The sequence below is a fragment of the Canis aureus genome, chromosome 15 (genome assembly GCF_053574225.1).
Source record: "Canis aureus isolate CA01 chromosome 15, VMU_Caureus_v.1.0, whole genome shotgun sequence".
NCBI lineage: Eukaryota > Metazoa > Chordata > Mammalia > Carnivora > Canidae > Canis > Canis aureus.
This window is the reverse complement of record NC_135625.1, coordinates 6817703-6826323: the sequence shown is the minus strand read 5'-3', so window position 1 is coordinate 6826323 and position 8621 is coordinate 6817703.

Below are 8621 nucleotides of genomic sequence, written 5' to 3'. Positions count from 1 at the left end.
GCTCACACCATCCCCAGCCTCCCCACCAGCAGGTGGCCCAGCCCTGGGCTGCGGAGGGGCAGGTGCTCACTCGGTGGACAGCAGGTCCAGCACCTCGTCCGTGGTGGCGAATCCACGATAGTCGTCTAAGAAGCTGCAAATGGAGATGACATCTCTGCGCTGCAAGGCGAGCAGCAGTTGTCGGACTTTGTGCTCCAGCAACTCCGTCCGGCTGGACTTCATCAGGGCGATCAGATGCCCATTCCCGGCCAAGGCCCCTGCACCCTGAGGTGGGAAGAGGGGACATGCATCCTGCAGGGAGCCGCCGTGAGGCCTGAGAATCTATTTGCAGAAGATAAAATTGACATTCTACATGGAAGAGTAGCCTTTGTCATAGTGCATGAATTTCCCTAAGGAAAGTACAAGGTGTGTTTTGGGGGTGGGTGCATGGCTCCAGGAGCATGAGAGGCAGCACACTGTAGACCCGGGAATTTCCACACAATGCAGCTGAGCAATGGCTGATTCCCCACATGAGTCCAGGAGGGGCCACGTCCTGAGGTCTTCAGTCACCCCGTCAGGTGGCAGTGGGGTGGAGGACAATGTCTGAGGCCAGGAGCTGCCTCATTCACTATCAGTGTCTTCTGAGGATGAGGACACCTGTAGGTCACTGTGGAGGACACTCCAGGGGCCACAGACACAGGCTCCGTCCAACAGGTGGGTGGCAGGAGGGCCCTGAGCAGGTCCTGGCTTCTCAGGAGGAAGGATGAGGGAGCTGCGAGGAACCGGGAGCTCCAGCAGCTTCTGTCCAATCTGGTGAAGACCATTCTCAGGGGCTGAGTGGGGGCCCGCGCAGAGGGCGGCCGAGGGGGCTCGGTGCATGGCTGCAGCATCTCCAGGTGACGTGTGGCAGGTGTGGGCTGGGGGCTCTTGCTTGGCCAGAGGGCAGGTGTCTTCCTGGGCTGCGGGGGCCCAGCTGTGCATCCACAGGCATGACTGCTTCCTGGAGGACACAGATTCCCTGAATTCCCCACAGGGGCTCCCTGGATGCTCCTGCGGGTGTGCTAGCTGGGGCTCCACCGCGCTTTCTTTTGGGGGTTCTGGGTCCTGTCTAGGGGCATCTGGGCACATTTCTTGCCTGGAGTATGGAGGGGCATTTGGGAATTGTCTGCCAATTCGTTCCTGACAGCGGGACGGGTGTTCTCCTCAGGATACTTGGGTGGTGCCTGGGTGTGTCCTAACCCATGGCCCTGGGAGCCAGCCTGGAGCCCCTCGAGGGAGACTCTGCTGCACACCCAGGCTGTCAGCCCTGACACAGGGTTGGCGAGCTGGCTGTGGGGTGTCAGCGATCAGCACTTCCTGGGCACCGGGAGGTCCACCAGGTGGGCTGAGGCTAACTTTAGGGCTACTCAGAGGAGATGTGGAATGGGACTGGACAGTCTCATCAGGGGTCTCAGTATGTGTCTTCATTGGCAGGTTAGGCTCAGGGATTAAAACTTTCAGGTAAAAATGGAGATATCATATAGAACATCCTACACAAGCTTTTATTGAACTCCATGGGTACAGAATCAATATCCTAAAACATGGTGGCTTCAGAGATGACACTTTTATTCTCTTAGTGTCCAGGGATGACAAGTGAACATCAAGAATTCACCAGGGCCCCAGGGCTTGTGAAGCCCAGTCACTGACCAAGGCCTGTCAAAATGTTCCTGTTTCTCTTGGCCTCTGGTCAGTAAAGAAGACAAATAGACTTAGGTTTCAACCTTTCCTAGACTTATACAATTTCCTATACTTCATTATTCTTCACTATTCTATCCTGCACAAAGATGCCTCCTTTCCCAATGCAAAGGATCATGGTCACAAGTAGGAATGAATTGTCGTGACGACTCAAAAATGTTTCAGCAGAGACTACCAATTCTGTGGGCGGAAGAAGCCATAATGACACTTTCAAACCACAAGCTAACCAGGTGCCCTCCTACCTGCATCTACACCTGCCAAGCCCACAATGTGGAAAAAGGCACAAGCCTACAACATATTCCAACTGAATCAAGAGAATATAAAGGATATTGGGGTGGAATTCCCTGAGGAACAGTTAAAATGAGGCATATAAACACTGGATTGAGGATAGAGACTCTTGTAGGAAAGGGAGTTTCAAAGGAATGTTTCCCAAAAGCATAAAACCAGCCAGAGAATTTTTCTTGTGGTGGACCCGGGCCACACCTAGACAGAAACTGGTATTCATCAAAACCTTCACAATCTTTGTAGATTGGGATAATAGTCCAGAGAGATGGAAGTGTAGAAGCCAAGCAATGGATGCCATATTCCCAAATGATTGGTTACAGCTACAAACATTCTGGCTGGTGAGGAGAACGAGTTCCTATGTGATACCTGCGCTCCTTTGGGAGAGTGATCTTCCGTGTCCTAGAGCACTGACGTCTAACACTCCTTGGCTCACTTGAGGTTACTGAGGAAGAAAAAGGACATTCATAGAGATATCCATTGAACATAGAAACTGATCAAATTCGGTTCAGAAATGAGCAGGGGCAGTTAGGGAGGTTGTGAAAGACCTGAAGGTGCTGTCTGATGAGAGAGTCAAGATTAGGACCTGGGCTGGCCTGAAAGGTCTCTATGAGAAAGGGACCACACCCAAATCCCTTAATCCAATCAAGCAATTATAGCCGATTGGAAGATCTTGCTCTTTATGATATTTCAGTTTTTAACTGAAAGTTAGTTGACAAAATGGATATAACATCTTGAATAACCTCAAACCCTGACCCCATTTTTAATACCATTAGGTCTAAATTCAGCAGAAGTGTTGGTAAAATACCAATAGTTCAGGAAACATGAGTCCTGAGGCTAATTCCCATGCTAAAATGTACCAATATAATTTCACTTGCAGAAATTCCAATCTCCACCAAATCCACATGGACTCACACCTCCATTCACAGAGACACACACACAGGCACACACACGGAGTCATAGAAATCGCTCTCATGAGGACATCATTAGCCTGTTGAAGCTGCTGATTGGCTCAATCCCTGCAGCAGCTAAGAGGATTAGGTGGATGTCTTTCAAGTGGCTGAAATGTCACGTGACCTTGGGGCAGTATAAAAGTCCGGGAGCAACGGAAGTGGCCATTCCTGACCATCCCTCTCTCCCACGGGACACCCAGTCTCCTGCAGCGGAGTCTGTCCAGGACCTTTCTCAGCCTCTCCTGATGGGCGTGAGGACCACAAGTGCACTTCAGGTGAGTTTTCGGGCCACTGGTCCGACCTTCCCTGACAGAGCAATGGGACAGTGAGGAAATGATGGAGGGATTGGCCCTTCCTCCACGGGTTAAGGACTCTTTCTGGTCTAACATGTTCTGAGGACAGAGACTGAACCAAGGCATGGCTGTGAATGCCCTGGACACCCGGAGGTTCCAATGCCAGTGGAATGGGGCCTCAGGTGTCACATTGGTGTGGGGTGGTGGACGAGCAGGGACAGAAGGCCTGTAAATGTCTCACTGGGCCCTGAAGACCTAGAGAAGACACAGGATCAGGGCGCCTGGGCAGCTCCGTTTTTTCAGGGACTGACTTGGGTCGGGTTGTGATCTCAGGCTCTGGAGATGGATCCAGGCCCTCACTGGGTTTCTGATAACTGAGTGTCTGCTTCTCCCTCTGTCCTTCCTACAGCTCAGGTGATCACTCTCCCTCATACACACACACACACACACACACTCACTGTCCCATAAATAATTGACCTTTTTTTCAATAGAAGAATTACCTGGTTCCCAAGGTGAAAAGAAATTCACCTCCCAAACCTTCAATGGCAGTTAATTGGGGGCACTGCCACGAACACATGGAATGGAAGTGTTCAGATGGGCAGCTTCCCATCGAGTAGAGAAGAATGTGTTTTCCCAATGAATTTGGACTTAACTATGGCTTCCTCTGGAGTCACAAGGGGCATTCAGATATGAGAGAGGGAAGCCCACTTTCCTGACGCTTTTGCCCTTTGCGTGTTCCATGGTGCATCCCACTGGACCTCAATCGGGAGAGGTCCCGTCCCTGGTTTTGTTCCCACAGGGGATTTGGAGAGACTTAATGATAGTGTCAACAAGAGTCCTTCCTTAAGGGCGGCCTTCCTCAGAGCGGGGATGTGGCTTGGCCAGGAGAGCGTAGGCAGGAAGGAGGAAAGAGAAGTGACAGGGGGAAATGTGTTTGGCACCACTGTCCTGAAGCTCACTAAGGCCTCTTGGGAAGATGGTACAGTGAGGACGCCTAGGTCAGGTGAATAGGACTCTCTTGTTTCTTTTCCCTCAGGCTACCCGAAACCCATCCCTGAAGCAGACTGACTTGTCCCTCCAGAAGGTGGGACTGATGGCGGCTGGTCATGCCCACCTTGGGCCCGACAGTCCCTTGAGACCCCAGAAAGGCAAGAGGCCACAGATAGCAGGACTGGCCCTCAGAGTTCCCAGTCCAGAGGAGGAGGATCGCAGGGTGAGTGGGGAGGCTGGCATGGGTTTTGAAGCAGGAGCTCTGCCAGGAGTCTTGAGACAGGCTAGGCTCCCAGAAGATCGTGGCCCGGACTCAGTTGTCCATCGTGACATGGGCAGGAAATCCCCCAGGCTACACACTGGGACACTCAGAGGCTCTGAGCATCAGCCCCAGGGCACCATAAGATCAGATCGAGCCTTGTGTTTGTCCCGAGTCTTAATGATGTTTCCACCTGTCCTCAACCTGACACCTCCAATCCCTCTTCCCCTTTCCTTCCTTCCACGGGATGGGGAGTAAGCATCCAGAGGTCTTCACTATACTGACACCTCACTAGCAGATACGATGTCCCCTGTCCTCATCCCATGTGCCATTCCATGAGGATGGCCTCCCATTCGTGTGCTGGACAGATTCACTGGCATTTGAGTGGATGCACTGACCGTTGCCCCTTCCTCCCACAGGTGAAGTGCAGGGACTGTGGCGCCATTGGACACAAGGCATCAAGCACCAGATGCCCCATAAAACACTGAGCACGACACTCGTTCCCGTGGCCTTGGGCTCCAGGAGGCTGAAGGAGAATGTGGAGCCGGGGAGTCATCGGGACCCAAGACACCAGGCTGGGCTGTTGAACCAGGCTGAGAGGGAGAAGGCAGGGAGACGAAGGTGAGGAATGGGGATTGTGACCCGATGCCAGGGCTGATACGACAGACCCCGAGTCCGTGTGCATGCACAGTGTGCAGGGCGGCTGCGGGCAGAGCCAGCCTGGGCGAGGCAGGCAGAGGAGCTCCCAGACTAACAGGGTCCACATTTGGGTGATGGAGCTGTCCCTGCTGATTTGGTGTGGGGTTTGCGGCTGGACAAATGTCCCTGCACCAGTGAATGTATGGAGCTTGGCACATGCCAAGGCAGACCCTTTCAGACTCTGAATGTAAGAAACTGCCTGGACGACCTGTTCAGCTCCCGATAGTTAGGATGAGGGGCAGAGGTGGGCGTAGAGTGGCTGCGGAGGGAAAGGACCAGGTTGGCCCAAGCCCCGAGCAGGTGTCCGGCTGGAATCCAGGGAAGGGAGTTCCTTCTCCTTTCTATGCCTTCATTTCTGGTGCAGGCAGGAAGCCGAGCAGAGGAAGGCCCTGCTCCACAGGTTCCCCAGGAGACCCCGGGAGGGGCAGAAGCGCACCTGGAAGGAAGACACGGAATCTTGTGACTATGTGAGGGTGAGTGTGCGCTGCGTCCCGGGCTGTGCCCTTCTGGACTCGCTGGGCTCCATGGGCCTCCTGGGGGAGGCGGGGCTCCACTTCCTCTCTGACCAATGGCAGTTGAGCAGCGTGGATTTGCACACTTTTTTCCCTTGGTGCCCATGATGTTGCCTTATGCCTGGTATTTGGGCGAACACTGGCTGTTTGACCTGTGAAGGTCATTGGCGGGCACTCCTGGAGCACATACCAACCTCAGAGAAGAACAGGCCGCTGTCCTTTGTGACACATCATCCCACACTGCCCATCCCCACTCAGGAGCTCCCACCATGACTCTCCAGCTGCAGGACTCCTATCGCCTCATGAGCAGAGAGGATGGAAGCGCTGCTCCAATGGAGGAAGCATCGCTGTGAGGCAGGACTTTGCGTGTCCCCCCCATGTCTCAAGGGCATCAACAGCATCCTGTCAGGCCTTTGTTTGGACGAGCCCTGCAGCCAGATTCCCTACTCCTAGGTCAACAGATCCCAACTCTTTCTTTCCCTGTTCCGGGGGAGGGGGTGGTTACTAAGGTCGTGGGCGTTTGTTGGTTTCTTTCCTGAATGTTCATTTTGCCTTGGTGCCGGGGCCAAACTCATGGAGTCCCGTGTGTTTTCTTTTCCAACAGTGTCCACACATGCCGATGCCCGTCTACACCAAGAGGAGGCCTTCTATCCCTGAGCCTGCCCTGCCGATGGAACCACGTACTCAGCCTCCTGACATAAGACTCCGGTCCCATTCCACCTCTCGTCTCAGAAGCCCTCAAGTTAGCCTCAGCCCACCTGGTGGACGTCCTAGTGCCCAGGAAGTGCCGATCGCTGACACCCCTCTGCCGGCTCGCCAACCCTGTGTCAGGGCTGACAGCCTGGTTGTGCAGCAGAGAACCAAGAGGCCCTGCAGAGTCTCCCTCGAGGGTCCCCAGGCTGGCTCCCAGGGCCATGGGCTGGGACACACCCAGGCACCACCCAAGTATCCTGAGGAGAACACCCGTCCCGCTGTCAGCAACGCATTGGCAGACAGTTCCCAAATGCCCCTCCAGACTCCAGGCAAGAAATGTGCCCAGATGCCCCTAGACAGGTCCCAGAACCCCTGAAAGAAACCGTGATGGAGCCCCAGCCAGCACACCTCCGGGATCATAAAGGAAGTCCCTGTGGGGATTTCCGGGAGTCTGTGTCCTCCAGGAAGCAGACGTGCCCGTGGATGCACAGCCGGGCCCCGGCAGCCCAGGAAGACACCTGCCCTCCGGCCAAGCAAGGGCCCCCAGCCCACACCTGCCACACCTGACCTGGAGATGCTGCAGCCGTGCACCAAGCCCCCACGGCCGCCCTCTGCGTGGGCCCCCACTCAGCCCCTGAGAATGGTCTTCACCAGATGGACAGAAGTTGCTGGAGCTCCCGGTTCCTCGCAGCTCCCTCATTCCTTCCTCCCGAGAAGCCAGGCCCGGCTCAGGGCCCCCCTGCCCCCCACATGTCGGACGGAGCCTGTGTCTGTGGCCCCTGGAGTGTCCTCCACGGTGACCTACAGGTGTCCTCATCCTCAGAAGACACTGAGAGCGAATGAGCCAGCTCCTGGCCTCGGACATTATCCTCCACCCCAAGCACCCTGAGGGGGTGACTGCGGACCTGAGGACATGGCCCCTCCTGGACTCATGTGGGGAATCCACACTTGCTCAGCTGCTTTGCATGGGAATTTCCGGGTCCACAGCCTGCTTCCTCTCATGCTCCTGGGGCCGTGCACAGACACTGAACCCCAAAGGCACACAATGCCCTTTTTTTAGGGAAATCCGTGTGCTGTGGAGAAGGCTACTCTTCCCTCTGGAATGTCAATTTTCTCTTCAGCAAATAGATTCTCCAAGAAGTGGAGGGAATTTCGAATGAGCACTTGTCACTCCAATGGAAATAGAAACTCAGACTTTAAGCTCTCATTGGCATACACATGTCTGCATTTGGGTTTTCAGCTGCGAACAGCCCCTGTGGGCTCTGCAAATGGACACTGTGTTTTCTCCTGAGATGAGTTTTCTAGACTGTGGTGGTAGCTTTGTGGGCACTGTGATGGGCAATATTTCATCTGCGCATTTCGATTATTCTCAGCCATAATTTAGAATCGTGTGTAGTGTTTTATTTCCCTTAATAAAATGTTACCACTGATGAATAGCGTGCATGTGTTTCATTTGATTTGGTTTCTGGGTTTTTTTAATCTCAGCAATTCTGAAACTCTCTATAGTTAATTTAATTCCTCCAGCCTTAATTAACTGAGAGGAGACAACAGCGTGATAGTTTTGGGGGATCTGTAGACTTTGAGGGTCTCCTGCACACCCAGTCTCCTTGGTGAAGTACTGCATAGGGAACATTGACCCTGTGCACCCTGTGAGGGAGCCCTGTGTACTGTATGGGCCCTGGGTCACAGGTTGGTCTTTAATGGGATGAGTGGGTGGTTTCCCTCTATACATATTCTGGATCCATCTTTAATGTTGGATCATGATGCCTCCTTTCTGAGACCTGGGCAAGGAGATTTTTTACCCTCCTGATGATTTCCTAAGGAGGCAATGGTTGACAAGTCGTCCAAATAGCACGAGACCAAGGCCACATTCTCTATCTATCTATCTATCTATCTATCTATCTATCTATCATCTATCTATCTATCTATCTATCTATCTCATTCTCTCTCTGTCTCTCTTTCTCAGGGTTATCTCTGATATGGGCCCATGGGAAAAAACAATACAACACCATGCCAAATGAAACCAAACCACACCAAGCACCTCCATACTTGTATTTAGAGAATTTCTTTTTTTTGGAAAAACAACTGACTGCTCTTTTCTCACTCCAAAGCATCTGTTTAAGGGTGTTCCCTCTGTCTGTGCAGATGCCTGTAGGTGGAGGTAGAAGAGCTCCTCTATGAGCACACTAGGGTTTAAAAAGTCAGAATGCAGTAGAAAAGCCACAGT